Consider the following 17,759-nt stretch of genomic DNA (forward strand, 5'->3'; position numbering starts at 1 on the left):
GGAGAGGGAGCACAGGTGACAGGTGAGGTTTTTCTCTCACCTGAGTAGCTTTGTTTCACTGCCCAAAATATAATTAAACCATATAGTGTTCAGCAAAATTACAACACAATGTCAAATATAGGTAGCCTAGTCAAATAATTAACATCCAATCACGTTAACCATTACTCTCTCGTGGGAAACTTCACTCTTGCGCAGATATTTAGAAACGAAACATGACAATTTTAAAAATAAGCCACGGAAGTTTTTTTAGCGAGAATAAAGACGACTTTCGAGTTGTAAGACATGTATAAAAGCAGTAGATATCAATAATAAGAAGGGGCTAGAAGTCACTATTACTCGAGTCACTAGCAAGTCGCAAGTCACATGGTCCGAGTCGTGTATTCTAAGAGCAAGTCGAGTCGAGTCAAAAACCTTTCAAGTCAAGTCTCATGACAAGAAAATGTTAGTGAACCCTTTGGAATTACCTGGATTTCGGCATAAATTGGTCATAAAATTTGATCTGATCTTTGTCACAACAATAGACACACAGTGTGCTTAAACTAATAACACACAACTTATTGTGTTTTATTGTCTATATTGAATACATAATTAAAACATTTCATAGTGTACACTAGGTTGGAAAAAGTATGTGAACCCCTAGGCTTCTCCAATAGCTAATTGGAGTCAGGAGTCTGCTAACCTGGAGTCCAATCAATGAGACGAGATTGGAGATGTTGGTTAGACCTGCCTAGCCCTATAAAAAACACTCATTATTCACAAGAAGCATTACCTGATGTGAACCATGCCTCGAACAAAAGAGATCGCAGAAGACCTAAGAATTGTTGACTTGCAAAAAGGTGGAAAGGGTTACAAAAGTATCTCTAAAAGCCTTGATGTTCATCAGTCCACGGTAAGACAAATTGTCTATAAATTGAGAAAGTTCAGCACTGTTGCTACTCTCCCTAGGAGTGGCCGTAATGTAAAGATGACTGCAAGAGCACAGGGAAGAATGCTCAATGAGGTTAAGAAGAATCAGCTAAGAGTGTCGGCTAAAGATGTTAGCTTCTCTGTTGACGAGTTTACAATATGTAAAACACTAAACAAGAATGGTGTTAATGGGAGGACACCACGAAAGAAGCCACTGCTGTACAAAAAAAGATTACAGCACGTCTGCAGTTTGTTAAAGTGCACCTGGATTTTCCACAGCACTACTGGCATAACATTCTGTGGACAGATTGAATTGTTTGCAAGGAACACACAACACTATGTGTAGAGAAAAAAAGGCACAGCACACCAACATCAACAACTTATCCCAACTGTAAAGTATGGTGGAGGGGGCATCAATGTTTGGGTTGCTTTGCTTCCTCAGGACCTGGACAGCTTGCTATTGTCGATGGAAAAATGAAGTTTAACAAGACATTTTGCAGGAGAATGTAAGGCTATCTGCCAATTGAAGCGCAACAGAAGTTGGGTGATGCAACAGGACACCGACCCAAAACACAGAAGTAAATCAACAACAGAATGGCTTCAACAAAATAAAATACGAGTCCTGACCTCAACCCGATTGAGATGCTGTGGCATGACCTCAAGAGATCGGTTCACACCAGACATCCCAAGAATGAAACAGTTTTGTAAAGAGGAATGGTCCAAAATTCTTCCTGACCGTTGTGCAGGTCTGATCCGCAACTACAGGAAAGGTTTGGTTGAGGTTATTGCTGCCAAAGGAGGATCAACCAGTTATTAAATCCAAGGGTTCACATACTTTTCCCACCCTACACTGTGAATGTTTACACAGTGTTCAATAAGACATTGTCCCGAAGCCACTACTGCATTGTCTTCGCTGTGTTCTTAGGGTCGTTGTCCTGTTGGAAGGTGAACCATCACCCCAGTCAGAGGTCTTGAGTGTTCTGGAGCAGGTATTCATTAAAGATCTCTCTGCACATTGCTCTGTACATCTTTCCCTCAATCATGACTAGTCTCCCAGTCCCTGCTGCTGAAATACATCCCAAAAGCACGATGCTGCCACCACCATGCTTCACCGTAGGGATGGTGCCAAATTTCCTCCAGACGTGACGCTTGGCATTCAGGCCAAAGAGTTCAATCTTGGTTTCATCAGACCAGAGAATATTGTTCCTCATGGTCTAAGAGCAAACTCCAAATGGGCCATCATGTGCCTTTTACTAAGGAGTGGCTTCTGTCTGGCCACTCTACCATAAATGCCCGATTGGTGGAGTGCTGCAGAGATGGTTGTCCTTCTGTAAGGTTCTCCGATCTCCGCAGAGGAACTCTAGAGCTCTGTCAGAGTGACCACCGGCTTCTTGGTCACCTCCCTGACCAAGGCACTACTCTATCAGGCTTAATCTGTCCTATCTGAACGGATACTGGTACAGGGCAAGACTGTACAGCTTCCCCTTGAGAAACCAAATCGAATCTGTCTAACAGGAACTCAAACAGGTAGGCCTAAATAATATAAGTACTTGGCCCCAAGGACCAAAATGAAGTATCAAAGACTGAGGCGTATATGGTGTGTAGTGTCAATCATTTATGATACTCAACAGAAAAACTAATGTGAATGTTTTTTAAATATGAATAAGCAATTACACTTACATTGGTACATTCGTCTTAATCAGACTTCATTATTCCGAATTATGTTTTAACACAATGCATACATCGAATAATCATTTTCTCTTATTCGACATTCTGACTGCAAAGCGTGGTGGCAGGCCACATAGCCTATTTCTATGCACACTGAGGCACACGTGTTCCTATTACGCACAACAATAATGACGGCGACATAGGACACAGTCACACAGAACTTCGAACCCGGAAAAAGGGAAAAAATAAACCATACATCGAATTAAATAAACAGAACTTCTACCTTATCTTGTCTTGCAAACATTCATGTGCACTGTAAGCATTGTGCCCACTCAGAGCAGGGAAAGAAATGGTTGGCTATAAAATTAAAATGTATCCACGTGTTGCATGTCTGATGAAACGCTATCAATTATCGTACTATTAGATGGAATATACAGTATACTGAACATAAATATCTAGGTGAAAGCTAGGATCCCTTTTTGATGTCATCTGTTAAATCCACTTCAATTAGTGTAGATGAATGGGAGGAGACAATTTAAATCACATTTTTTTTAAAGCCTTGAGACATGAATTGTGTACGTGTAGCATTCAGAGGGTGAATGGGCAAGACAAGAGACTTCAGTGCCTTTGAACAGCGTATGGTAACAGGTGCCAGGCGTACTGGTTTGAGTGTGGCACGAATAGTAACTCTGCTAAGTTTTCCATGCTCAAAAGTTTCCTGTGTGTGTCAAGAATGGTCCCAAGAATCCCACCACCCGAAGGACATCCAGCCAATATCAGGCCAGTGGTCGAAAACGGGTCATTGATGAAAGAGGGAAAAGGAGGGTGACACAAATGATGCAGAGCAACAAAACGGGCTACGGTTTAGTCAACTGACAGTCCAGCACAACATTGGTGCCCAAAGACCCATAATTAAAATGCACAACGTGTTGTACCTTGACACAAATGGGGTATGGCAGCCAACGATGATATGTTAGCTAGCTGGCTATGGCTGTACAACACTGTAACTCTTCCAATTCAGGCTTTTGCTTTTATTAATATTGCTACCGGGGCCTGCAGGTGTATCTGCTAAACTGCTTGCGGTACACTGTACTGTCTCATATAGCCTTCCCAACTGTGGAAGTCATTCTGAATACAGGTTGTGGGTGACTTACCCAAAATTCCCAGTTTTTATTTTATTTTATAAAACCTGGTTAAAGGATTTTGGATTTCCTGCTTCCATTTACAAGAAACTTCCAAACAAGATTTCTTCATAACATGGGAATTTTTGGAAAGGTATCAACATTTTTCAACCTTACCTGCAAGTCACATTATGCTGGCTTGCAACATGATGTGTAATTCCTATTGAAATCCAACCAGAGTTAGGCTATCCAACAATTGAAATTGTTATTCACCTGCCTTCAAAATGACTGCCAGGGTTTGGAATATTGTGAAGAAACTACCTTAGATAATTAAAATGAAACAATTATTTCAGTAATGTGTGAAACAAATCAAATTAATTGATTGGATAAGTTTAGAATGCAATTTATCTATCTTTGTGTAGCATAATATTAATCAATCAATGTACTGTACATGCACAAACAGATATTGAAACTAACAATTCTAAAACTCTACCTGCAATAGAGCATGCTGGGAAATATGATAATGATGGGCAAAAGGCCCTACAGTATATTAGGGTAAAACTATGCCCTCAAAATAAGGCCTTATGAAATAGTTATGGTAATTTGTCAAATAAATACAGTGCCAGTCAAAAGTTTGGACACACCTTCTCATTCAAGGGTTTTTCCTTATTTTCACTATTTTCTACATTGTAGAATAATCATATGGAATCATGTAGTAACCAACAAAGTGTTACACAAATTTAAATATATTCGAGATTCTTCAAAGTAGCCACCCTTTGCCTTGATGACAGCTTTGCACACTCTTGGAATTCTCTCAACCAGCTTCATGAGGTAGTCACCCATAATGCATTTCAATTAACAGGTGTGCCTTGTTAGAAGTTCATTTGTGGAATTTGTTGCCTTCTTAACACATTTGAGCCAATTAGTCGTATTGTGACAAGGTAGGAGTGGTATACAGAAGATAGACCTATTTGGTAAAAGACCAAGAACATATTATGGCAAGAACAGCTCAAATAAGCAAAAAAAAAATGTCATTCCATCATTACTTTAAGACATGAAGGTCAGTCAATGCGGAACATTTCTAGAACTTTGAAAGTTTCTTCAAGTGAAGTCGCAAAAACCATCAAGCGCTATCATGAAACTGGCTCTCATGAGAACCACCACCGGAAAGGAAGACCCAAAGTTACCTCTGCTGCAGAAGATATGTTCATTAGAGTTAACTGCACCTCAGATTGTAGCCCAAATAAATTCTTCACAGAGTTCAAGTAACAGACACATCTCAACATCAACTGTTCAGAAGAGTAGGTGAACGGATGATCTCCGCATGTGTGGATCCCACCGTGAAGACTGGAGGAGGAGGTGTGATGGTGTCGGGGTGCTTTGCTGGTGACACTGTCAGTGATTAATTTAGAATTCAAGGCACATCCCATCTGGTATGTGTTTAGTGGGACTACCATTTGTTTTCCAACAGGACAATGACCCAAAACACACCTCCAGGCTGTGTAAGGGCTATTTGACCAAGGAGCGTGATGGAGTGCTGCATCAGATGACCTGGCCTCCACAGTCACCTGAGCTCAACCCAATTGAGTTTGGGATGAGTTGGACCGCAGAGTGAAGGAAAAGCAGCCAGCAAGTGCTCAGCATATGTGGGAACTACTTAACGAATGTTGGAAAAGCATTCTTCCTGAAGCTGGTTAAGAGAATGCCAAGAGTGTGCAAAGCTGTCATCAGGGCAAATGTGGCTACTTTGAAGAATCTAAAGTATAACATATTTTGATTTGTTTAACACTTTTTTCTTTTCTACATGATTCCACATGTGTTATTTCATAGTTTTGATGTCTTCACTAGATAGAACGCTGATCTATCGGTAGTCTAAATTGTGTCAATTAATGGAGGAGTTTTCAGTCTGAGAGCCTCTCCTCTGGCACTAGAGTCCTGCATCAGGCAACAACAAAAACTGTCGGTGGTCCTGGAGTTAAATAAGAACTTGGGTAAATACATTGGGGGAATTTCACTTGACATGTGGACTGACAATTTCCAAAAAATAGGCGCGGTGGGCTTATGGTTTCTCTCCCTCTAAAAGTAGAAATAAATCATTCTAAATAACAAACTGGCTTTATTTACAAATTAGTACGAATGTCTCACCCCATGTTCAAGAATGGCCTGTTTCCCTTTATTCAGATTACAATCTCTTACTTTCGATTATTGAAATGAAATCATCTCCAGAATATTGTCATTTTTTAAACAAGCCATAGAAAGTTGGTTGCAATTTCAGTAAAAAAAAAGAAGGAACTTGTCTGTCGGTCCTGGTTAAAGTAAATTGTGATAAATAAAAATATATGCCAGTTTCATTTAAGGACCAAAATATTGACAGCTGTGCCATATAGATTGCAAAATCAATGGGAAGAGATTTTCGAGGTACTGATTCCATGGCAAATGCTTTATGAATTGACCCGTCATTTTTTGTGACCTACTGCAGTTCTAAAACCTATGGGTTTAACCTTCTGAATGAATGATTATATTGAAGATAGAAGCAGCCTCTTAATGAGTTCCGAGAGCCGATCTGTTATCCAATGATTATTATTCATTATTAGAATTAACCCTACATTAGAATTATATAAAACACCCTAGCTAAAAATGTTTTAACTAAGAAAATCTGCCCATGTTGTGTGTGTTCAATTACTTATGACATTGTGGTTACAATGAATAATATAACAAGCATTATTGGCATTGTTTTTAGATTCTGCGTTTTTATTGACAGTAATGATAGACAGCTGGAGACATTTTGAAAACATGTTTACAAACACTAGTTTTTCACAAGTGTACTGTAGCAGACAATGTGCAAACAATGTTTCCATGATGGGCTATTAGCAGGACAATAGACTCTTCAGACATCGATTTATTTACAAAATGGTAGTTTAATAGCGCAGCTAATGTAGGTGTGAAAATCCGACCAACTTGCTATGTAATCAATGTTTATTTCAACTCCATTTGAGTTGCACTTCCCCCCCCCCATCTCCACGACCAAGGGTAAAACCTTGCTATGTAATCAATGTTTATTTCAACTCCATTTGAGTTGCACTTCCCCCCCCCCATCTCCACGACCACGGGTAAAACCTTGCTATGTAATCAATGTTTATTTCAACTCCATTTGAGTTGCACTTCCCCCCCCATCTCCACGACCACGGGTAAAACCTTGCTATGTAATCAATGTTTATTTCAACTCCATTTGAGTTGCACTTCCCCCCCATCTCCACGACCACGGGTAAAACCTTGCTATGTAATCAATGTTTATTTCAACTCCATTTGAGTTACACTTCCCCCATCTCCACGACCACGGGTAAAACCTTGCTATGTAATCAATGTTTATTTCAACTCCATTTGAGTTGCACTTCCCCCCATCTCCACGACCACGGGTAAAACCTTGCTATGTAATCAATGTTTATTTCAACTCCATTTGAGTTGCACTTCCCCCCCATCTCCACGACCACGGGTAAAACCTTGCTATGTAATCAATGTTTATTTCAACTCCATTTGAGTTGCACTTCCCCCATCTCCACGACCACGGGTAAAACCTTGCTATGTAATCAATGTTTATTTCAACTCCATTTGAGTTGCACTTCCCCCATCTCCACGACCACGGGTAAAACCTTGCTATGTAATCAATGTTTATTTCAACTCCATTTGAGTTGCACTTCCCCCCATCTCCACGACCACGGGTAAAACCTTGCTATGTAATCAATGTTTATTTCAACTCCATTTGAGTTGCACTTCCCCCATCTCCACGACCAAGGGTAAAACCTTGCTATGTAATCAATGTTTATTTCAACTCCATTTGAGTTGCACTTCCCCCATCTCCACGACCACGGGTAAAACCTTGCTATGTAATCAATGTTTATTTCAACTCCATTTGAGTTGCACTTCCCCCATCTCCACGACCACGGGTAAAACCTTGCTATGTAATCAATGTTTATTTCAACTCCATTTGAGTTGCACTTCCCCCATCTCCACGACCACGGGTAAAACCTTGCTATGTAATCAATGTTTATTTCAACTCCATTTGAGTTGCACTTCCCCCATCTCCACGACCAAGGGTAAAACCTTGCTATGTAATCAATGTTTATTTCAACTCCATTTGAGTTGCACTTCCCCCATCTCCACGACCACGGGTAAAACCTTGCTATGTAATCAATGTTTATTTCAACTCCATTTGAGTTGCACTTCCCCCCCCCATCTCCACGACCACGGGTAAAACCTTGCTATGTAATCAATGTTTATTTCAACTCCATTTAAGTTGCACTTCCCCCCCCATCTCCACGAGCACGGGTAAAACCTTGCTGCGATGATCAATGTATTTGTTGCATCGTTGTATCATGAATTTCAAAAGCCAAAACATCTTGATGGCTTTCACCAGTTCATCTTTGCATGTAGGCTTGGCAGAGTTATGGATGAATGTTTCCAGTTGATGCCAAACAAGTTAGATCAGGTTTAAAATCAGGAAACCTACATGTGGAGATTACAAAAATATTTGTGGATATACTGTCGGCCTACCGTAGGCGACATGAGTCTCACCAGTGTTGAGTAATATGCCGTTAAAAGTGTTTTAGGTCTTATTTAACATTTATTTTACTACATAAAGGTATTTACTACATAAAGGTACTCTCCTCGCGTCTTGACCCAGTTTATGCCTTCATTTGCAATGCAAACACGGGCGGCAGTATTTAGAGAATACATTTTTTTTTGCAATTTAACCTTACACCCAATATTAGGTACAATACTAGAAATATACTTGTAAATAGGTGTAAACATAACAAAATATTGCTATAATTCAACATTAAAAGAAACAGTGTGGTCCCAGAAACACCTCTCTGACATAGGGTTCAGCAAATCTCTTGATGATTTCTTCCTCAAAGAAATATCGAGCCATGATACCTGAAAAAGGAGGCAACGGTGAATTATTGTGGAACACATAGCAGTCCGTGAAGTGTATGCTACAATATTTTATGTAACTTTTTGTTTTGTAAATAGCTAAACTTGCCATCAAAAATCAAATAGGGGCCTGGTCCCTGGAGAGAAATTGCCCCCCACACATGGAGTTTGGTGGGATGCTTTGGACTCGGCATGCTTGAGGCAGGCAAAAACTATCATACACAGGAGGATTAAATTGCGGGGAAAACAGAGCTCCGACTAGAAATCTGTCACAAAGCAAACAATATCCCCCCCCCCCCCTCCCAATGATGGGGTGCAAAGAACGGAACTAAATAGTGTGTGATAAAGACATACAGGTGTGTGAACAGGTGATCAGAATTTGTGTGAGCTGGAAAGTGAGCTGCGTTCAGGGGATCTACATGTTTGAGAGTGTGAGTTGGAAGCAGACGTTACATTGCAGCAAAAGGTGGCTCTACTGTCACGATCGTTGCTGGAAGGATTGGACCAAGGCGCAGCGTGTGCAGAGTTCCACATGTTTAATAAATGAAACTCACCAAAACAATACAGAACAAACTAAGGGCGAAGTAAATGCAGTGCTCAACAGTAACTACACAAAAACCAGATCCCACAACAAACAGGTGGGAAAAGGCTGCCTAAATATGATCCCCAATCAGAGACAACGATAGACAGCCAGGCCAACATAGAAATATAAAAACTAGAGTACCCACCCTAGTCACACCCTGACCTAACCAAATTAGAGAATAAATGGCTCTCTAAGGTCAGGGTGTGACAGTACCCCCCCCAAAGGTGTGGACTCCGGCCGCAAAACCTGACTCTATAGGGGAGGGTCCGGGTGTGCATCTAGCCCCGGTGGCGGCTCCGGTGCGGGACGTAGACCGGGGATGCGGGGATAGTCACCACAAGCTCTGGACCGTGGCTCATCGCCGGTGGAACCGGACAGTGGCTTGTCGCCAGAGGAACCGGACCATGAATCGTCGCCGGAGGTAACGGACCGTGGATCGTCGCCGGACTGTGGATCGTTGCCGGGGACTCCAGACCATGGTTGTCGCCGGAGGAACCGGACCGTGGATCGTCGCCAGAGGAAACAGACCGTGGAACGTCGCCGGAAGCTCCGGACCGTAGATGGTCTTTGGAGGCTCCGGACTGAGAACCCTCGCTGGAGGCTCTGGATTGTGAACCCTCACAGGAAGCTCTGGACTGGGAACCCTCGCAGGAGGCTCTGGACTGCGAACCCTCGCAGGAGGCTCCGGACTGGGAACCCTCGCCGGAGGCTCCTGACCGGAGACCGTCGCCGGATGCTCTGGACTGGGGAGGCGCACTGGAGGCCTGATGCGTGGGGCCGGCACAGGTGGCACCAGACTGGTGACGCGCACTTCAGGGCGAGTGCGGGGAGCAGGCACAGGACGTACCTGACTGGGAAGGTGCACTTGAGGGAGAGTGCGAGGCGCAGGCACAGGATGTACCGGACTGGGGACACGCACTTCAGGGAGAGTGCGAGGAGGAGGCACAGTACGTACTGGGCTATGGAGGCGCACTTGAGGGACAGTGCGAGGAGCAGGCACAAGACGTACCGGACAGGGGACAAGCACTTAAGGGCGACTGCGAGGAGGAGACACAGGACATACCGGACTTAGGAGGCGCACTGGAGGTCTTATGCGTGGGACCAGCACAGATTGGTGACACGCTCCTCCAAACGCCTGCGTTGCTGCATACTCCTCGCCAACTCCATTCTCCGGTATCACTCCTCGCACTGTTCCATCGACTCCCAGAAGGGTTCTGGTACTCCCCTTGGGTTGACCGACCACCTCTCTATCTCCTCCCAGGTTGTGTCTGGTGACCACACCTCGGCGACCACACCACTGTATGATTTTTTTTTCTTACAGAGCCTTGCCATAAGTACGCCCAAGTTTCTTCAACTGTCTTCTGACTGTATTAGAGAGATGTTGATGCTGTGCGGTGATGCCAGTGAGTCGATGGTTTGAATAGTTTTGCTGGAAATGGAATACCACGGAAGATGCTGTGTTTTTGGTTGATGGCGAATATTAAAAACAGCCAAATGCATTTGTGAATTCAATCACTTCATTGTTTAATTATTTATGGCCCCTTTCTTTTCTCCGTGCTGGAGTTCTTCTAAGAATAATGTAAGGTAATGAAGGCAAAAAATTGTTGCTTACTGGAACACCCAAAGTCATCCAAATGTTATATTAGAATTTGAGGCAATAGCCTACCCGCGTGTGGTCAACTATTTCAGCACCGTTTCGCGCTCCTCTGAGACAAGCATGGGGACTGGTCTTGATAAATCAATGTTAGGATTATTTCGCTCTTCACTCGCAGTCACTTCGTAGCCATCTCCCGGCCGGTCAAGTTGTACAGCACCAACTTTTGAAAGCCAGGCACCTCTCCCCCCCCCCCGGCCCCCAGCCCGCCATGTCAACAATACTTTTTCTCTCTTTCTTATTTTCATATTTTCTTCTCGCTAAATTAAAGGTACTGTAGTTGCCCAGATACTTCCCACCTTCCCTCAGCTATACGTCCATGGCTCTTCCTATAACATCTGCCTCTATCTAATCTTTGTTTTAGTGTTACTTAAATCAGGCGCTGTCGGACAGATGTATACTTATTTTTTCTTGGAATAGAAAGACCATAATATTATTCCAATTAATTAAGCAAAAAAAATGTTGTTCTTACATAAAAAAGGTTTTAAATTCTCGATTATAATATAATTATCCAATATTATAAAACAGTCAAATGCTTCTCAAAGATACCCTCTGGTGGTCAAACTAGCACTAACTGGCATTAATGTCAACAATGGGTGACACTTAAAAAAATGTGCCATAGATTTCTGTGGCAGCCCACAAGCTGTGCTGCAGTACGAAGCAGCTTTTTAAAGGAAGAACGACTGTATATACAGGGGATACCGGTACCGAGTCAATGTGTGGGGTACAGGTTAGTCTAGGTAATTTGTGCATATAGTTAGGGGTAAAGTGACTATGCATAGATAATAAACAGCGATTAGCAGCAGTGTAACAATAAATGGGGGTTGGTCAATGTAACTAGACCGGGAGGCAACTTAGTCATCAGCTCTGGTAAAAAGGGACACTGTGTACGTTATCCATAATGTCCTCTGGTCTCTATCTATTAGTGCAATGGGGCATCAGGAATCACAGTGGGCCATCGAGGGGAGCCATCAATATTTTACAATGTGCCAATCCTCTCTCAGTCAGCGACTAATAGCAAGCCATCCTGATCACAGCATGGGGCTTAGCTGATGGGACCACCACCAAAGAACTGTCCTCCAAAAATCAGGGAGTTGTGGCAATTTCCTCTGAATTGGTTTTCAGATCAGAGTGGTTTATCAAATCAAATCAGATTTTATTGGACACATACAAGTGTTTAGCAGATTTTATTGCGGGTGTAGTGAAATGCTTGTAATGATAAAAAAATTATGCCCGAAGGGAGAAGAAAGAGAGTGGGCTGTATTTTATAGACGGGATATGAGAATTATGAGTAAATATGGCTGGGATGTTCTTTTGGGGTTACGTTTTTTAAAATTAACATTCTTACAAAGAAAATATACAATTGGAGTAAACTATGAAACGAAAATATCATTCGTTTTGTATTCCCCTTAGCAATTGATTAACTGGTTTTGTAAGTGGGTGGCTGGCCATTCACAGAGATCAAACCGTCAGTGTGATGAATCGCATAAGAAAACGATGAATGACCTTAAGCTAACCTTAAAACAACCTTCACCTCTGAGCTTGCTTTGCTCAGTAGAGTGAACACATTCCTTCCATTTCAACTAAAAGCAGAAGACATAAATATACCACATGTCAATCCAGGGCTGTAGCAGATTCTGTTTTGTACCAACACAACACCATAAGATGATTGTGCTGTCAATGACGGACATAACTCAAATAGTGCGGAAATTCTGAGCACTTTAGAAACATCACCAAATGCAGAATCAGAATGGCGACAGCAAGAAGAACAATGGAGCGTTCCATTCCGGTATTCCATCTTGGAGCAGTCAGTCACACGGAAAAGGGCAATCCATTTCTTTGATGGCAATATAAAATAGGGCTGTCTATAGATGGCATCTGGACTGGGGATTGCAGCCCAACCGTGCATAAGGTCCTGGGGGAAGGAGGGGGGTAAAGGAGTCAGGACGGAGGGTGAGGAGAGGTAAGGAGTGTTTGTGTGCACGACTGTGTGTGCGTACTCCCAAGTATGTGTGTGTGCATGTGTGTGTGTGAGGAGGAGACCTGCCTGGCTCAAAAAGATTACAGAAACCCTCTGGAATGCTGTAAATAATGCCGTGACGACCAGCGCTCTGCTCTGGACAGGTATGTGTCTTTACTGCAGGGGATATATTGGCACAGAAGGGTGTTTGTGGGGTGACATGCCAATTTGTGTTAGGTCACATGAGTCTTTTACGCCTGTCCCTCCTTTCCACAACTCACTCTTACTGTGAGTGATGAGGGCCCCATGACGTCCCTAGTGTAAACCAACACTCCTGATGAAGAAATATTAAATATTCCCCCATTATTTTTATTTTTTTGTATATATTCTTTTACTCCTTTTTCTCCCCAATTTTGTGGTATCCAATTGTTAGTAGCTACTATCTTGTCTCAGACGAAGGTTGAAAGTCATGCATCCTCCAATGCACAACCCAACCAAGCAGCACTGCTTCTTAACACAGCGCGGATCCAACCCGGAAGCCAGCCGCACCAATGTGTCGGAGGAAACACCGTGCAACTGGCAACCTTGGTTAGCGTGCACTGCGCCCGGCCCGCCACAGGAGTCGCTGGTGCGCAATGAGACAAGGATATCCCTACCGGCTTACGACAGAGCCTGGGCGCGAACCCAGAGTCTCTGGTGGCACAGCTGGCGCTGCAGTACAGCGCCCTTAAACACTGCACCACCCGGGAGGCCCTATTACTCCATTATTGAGTTACAAAGCACTGAGCAGACGTCATCATTTGGGCTTCATGGCTTACAGTGTACAGACTCCAACACTCTATTTGAAACACATCATAAAAATACAAACCATTTCCATCACTTCACCCACTGACAGATTGACTAGGATACATTTCATATTTCCAGAACTGCTTCTATAAACTTGTTGTGCTGTCATCACCTGCCAACACACTCCCATAAATTCCTTCTTTAAAAACACAAACATACATTGAAGATGAACTGAGCCGTGCCGTTGCATTCATTTTCATGGCAATGTTTGCTATTGGTAGCTAGCTTTCCTGGAACGGTATGCTTATGGGTATTAGCACTGCACCCTGATCTGTTTCACCTGTCCTTGTGATTGTCTCCATCCCCTCCAGGTGTCACTTATTTTCCCTGGTGTATTTATCCCTGTGTTTCCTGTCTCTCTGTGCCTCTGTTGTCTTGTATGTTCATGTCAATCAGTGTGGTTTTCCCCGTAATCCTGCTTTCCTTTTCTTTTCGTCCTCCTGGGTTTGATTTTTGCCGGTTTTCTGGACTCCAATCCCGCCTGCCTGTCCATTCTGCCTGCCCTGACCTCAAACCTGCCTGCCATTCTGTACCTCTGGAACTCTGACCTGGTTTTGACCATTTGCCTACCCCTTTTGGGTTGTGAATCAACATCTTGGACTCTAACCATCTGCCTCCTGTGTCTGCATCTGAGCCTCACCTTGTGCCCTTATAATGACAGTGTCTATATATACACACACACACACACACACACACACACACACAATTCCATTCCCCAGAAGCAAGCAGCGGTAGGGTAACAATCAGTAGACTCACCCAGCCTTGCAGTCATTGGAATGACTGAGTCATTAGAGTTCTCATCATGGTTCACTTTCCCTGTTTCCAGGCCTACAGCCACAGTACACCTCCTATTACAGGGTCGTGATTGACAATGTTTTCATTGGAGATTCAGCGCTAAGAAAAGATGAGTGAAGCTGAGATTCATGTGTAAGGGTTTATAGAAACTTAAATATAGGCTACTGTAGGCTCTGTGACACAGTGGCGTTTGGTGGGAGGGGCTATAGGAGGACGGGCTCATTGTAATGGCTAGAATGGAATAAATGGAATGGAGTCAAACGTGGTTTCCATACGTTTGTGTTTGATACCGTTCCATGTATTCCATTCCAGCCATTACAATGAGCCTGTCCTCCTATAGCTTCTCTCTCCAGCCTCCTCTTCTGTGGCAGAAATGTTTGTTCAAATTATCCAAACACCCCCTCCTTCCAATAAAATTATATATTTGAAGATAATATCTTTGTTTGGTTATCAAAGAGGTGATATTAGGAGAATGTTGTATCCAAAGGGGACCTCTATCATTGGTTAGCTACGGTAAGAGGCAGTAGCAGTACAGTTTCAGCGGGTGTGAGAGCCAAATGTCTCCTTCACAGATTACTCCTTCTTTACCCTGTGATACAGTAGCCACGAACCCTTTGGTCGTCAGTTGGAAATGATACACAATTACTAAAATGAATTAGTCTCACAAAACAACACTTCGAGTTGTTCAATTTATATTGCTATAGGAAGTTCTTGCAATTAACAGAATGTTATACACTGAGTGTACAAACATTAGGAACACCTTCCTAATATTGAGTTGTACTCCCTTTTCCCCCCAGAACAGCCTCAATTCCACAGGGATGCTGGCCATGTTGACTTCAATGATTCCCACAGTTGTGTCAAGTTGGCTGGATGTCCTTTGGGTGGTGTACTGTTCTTGATACACACAGGAAACTGTTGAGCGTGAAAAACACAGCAGCATTGCAGTTCTTGAAACACTCAAAACTGTGCGCTTGGCACCTACTGCCATACCCTGTTCAAAGGAACTTAAATATGTTGTCTTGCCTATTCACCCTCTGAATGGCACACATACACAATCCATGTCTCAATTGCCTCAAAGCTTAAGAATACCTCTTTAATTTGTCTGCCCTTCTTCATCTACAGTGGAATTAACAAGTGGGGATCATAAGGGATAGCTTTCACCTGGATTTACCTGGTCAGTCTGTGTCATGGAAAGAGCAGGTGTTCCTAATTTTTGTATACTCAGTGTATAAATAGGACATACAACAATCTCAGCTCTGCAGATTATGCTGCGAAGACAGAATCATTCGATCCTTTTTTCTGGTATTGCCCCCATATAGCTTGTAAACATTTTTAATAATAATTCATGTCTCACTTGTCCAGACACTATGTCTCTGTCGCTTTAGCCACTGCAAAGCAGGTGTTTCCATGGCAACCCATACCTAAAGAGACTATCCATCCATCTGACTGGTTCTTGTGTCCCAAATGGCACCCTATTCCTTGTATAGGGAGCCATAACGCTCTTATCAAAAGTAGTGCACTATAGGGTGCCATTTGGGATGGACCCAAGGTTTCCTTCCAGTGTACAGATGGATATGAGAGAAATTGTCTGATATATCACGACCCCACACTGTAAAGCCCAATGTGCTGTCATTTACTCAAAACTTTTGAGGCAACTCATTGCACTTAATATATCTGAGTACAGATACTTAAAGTGATTTTGTAGTCATTACTCAAATCGATAAGAGTCAAATCAAGTGTTATTGGTCACATACACATGGTTAGCAGATGTTATTGCGAGTGTAGCGAAATGCTTGTGCTTCTAGTTCTGACAGTGCAGTAATATCTAACAAGTATTCTAACAATTCCACAACTACCAAATACACACAAATCTAAGTTAAGGGACGGAATAAGAATATGGATGAGTGATGACCGAGCGGCATAGGCAAGATGCAATAGATGGTATAGAAAACAGTATATACATATGAGTTGAGTAATGCAAGATACTGCATGTAAACATTATTAAAGAGGAATTATTAAAGTGACTAGTGATCCATTTATAAAGTGGCCAATGATTTTGAGTCTGTATGTAGGCAGCAGCCTCTCTGTGTCAGTGATGGCTGTTTAACAGTCTGATTTTTCAGTTTCAGTTTTTCAGTCTCTCGCTCCCAGCTTTGATGCACATGTACTGACCTCGCCTTTTGGATGGTAACGGAGTGAACAGGCAGTGGCTCAGCTGATTGTTGTCCTTGATGATCTTTTTGGCCTTCCTGTGACATTGGGTGCTGTAGGTGTCCTGGAGGGCAGGTAGTTTTCCCATGGTGATGCGTTGTGCAGACCGCACCACCCTCTGGAGAGCCTTGCGGTTGTGGGCGGTGCAGTTGCCATACCAGGCAGTGATACAGCACGACAGGATGCTCTCAATTGGGCATCTGTAAACGTTTGCGAGGGTTTTAGGTGAAAAGACACATTTCTTCAGCCTCCTGAGGTTGAAGAGTCGCTGTTGCGCCTTCTTCACCACACTGTCTGTGTGGGTGGACCATTTCAGTTTGTCCGTCATGTGTACGCTGAGGAACTTAAAAATGTCCACCTTCTCCACTGCTGTCCCATCGATGTGTATAGGGGGGTGTTCCCATTGTTGCTTCCTGAAGTCCACGATCATCTCCTTTGTTTGCTGACGTTGAGTGAGAGGTTGTTTTCCTGACACCACACTCCGTGTGCCCTCACCTCCTCTCTGTAGGCTGTCTCGTTGTTGTTGGTAATCAATCCCACTACTGTTGTGTCATCTGCAAACTTGATGATTGAGATGGAGGCGTGCATGGCAATGCAGTCAAGGGTGAACAGGGAGTAGCGGAGGGTGCTAATTACACACCCTTGTGGGGCCCCAGTTTTGAGGATCAGTGAAGTGCAGATGTTGTTTCCTACCTTCACTACCTGGGGGCGGCCCGTCAGAAAGTCCAGGTCCCAATTGAACAGGCCGGGGTTGAGACCCTGGGCCTCAAGCTTAATGATGAGCTTAGAGGGTACTATGGTGTTGAATGTTGAGCTGCATTCTTACATAGGTTTTCCTCTTGGCCAGATTGGATAGGGCAGTGTACAGTGTGATTGTGATTGCATCGTCTGTGGACCTATTGGGGCTGTCATTTAGTTTAGTTATCTTTGCCTTCTTGGGTACAGGAATAATGGTGGCCATCTTGATGCATGTGGGGAAAGCAGACTGAGATAGGGAGAGATTGAATATGTTCGTAAACACACCAGCCAACTGGTCTGCGCATGCTCTGAGGATACGGCTAGGGATGCTGTCTGGGCCGTCAGCCT

This window comes from Oncorhynchus nerka, linkage group LG23 (assembly GCF_034236695.1).
Source record: "Oncorhynchus nerka isolate Pitt River linkage group LG23, Oner_Uvic_2.0, whole genome shotgun sequence".
In the NCBI taxonomy this organism is placed as follows: Eukaryota; Metazoa; Chordata; class Actinopteri; order Salmoniformes; family Salmonidae; genus Oncorhynchus; species Oncorhynchus nerka.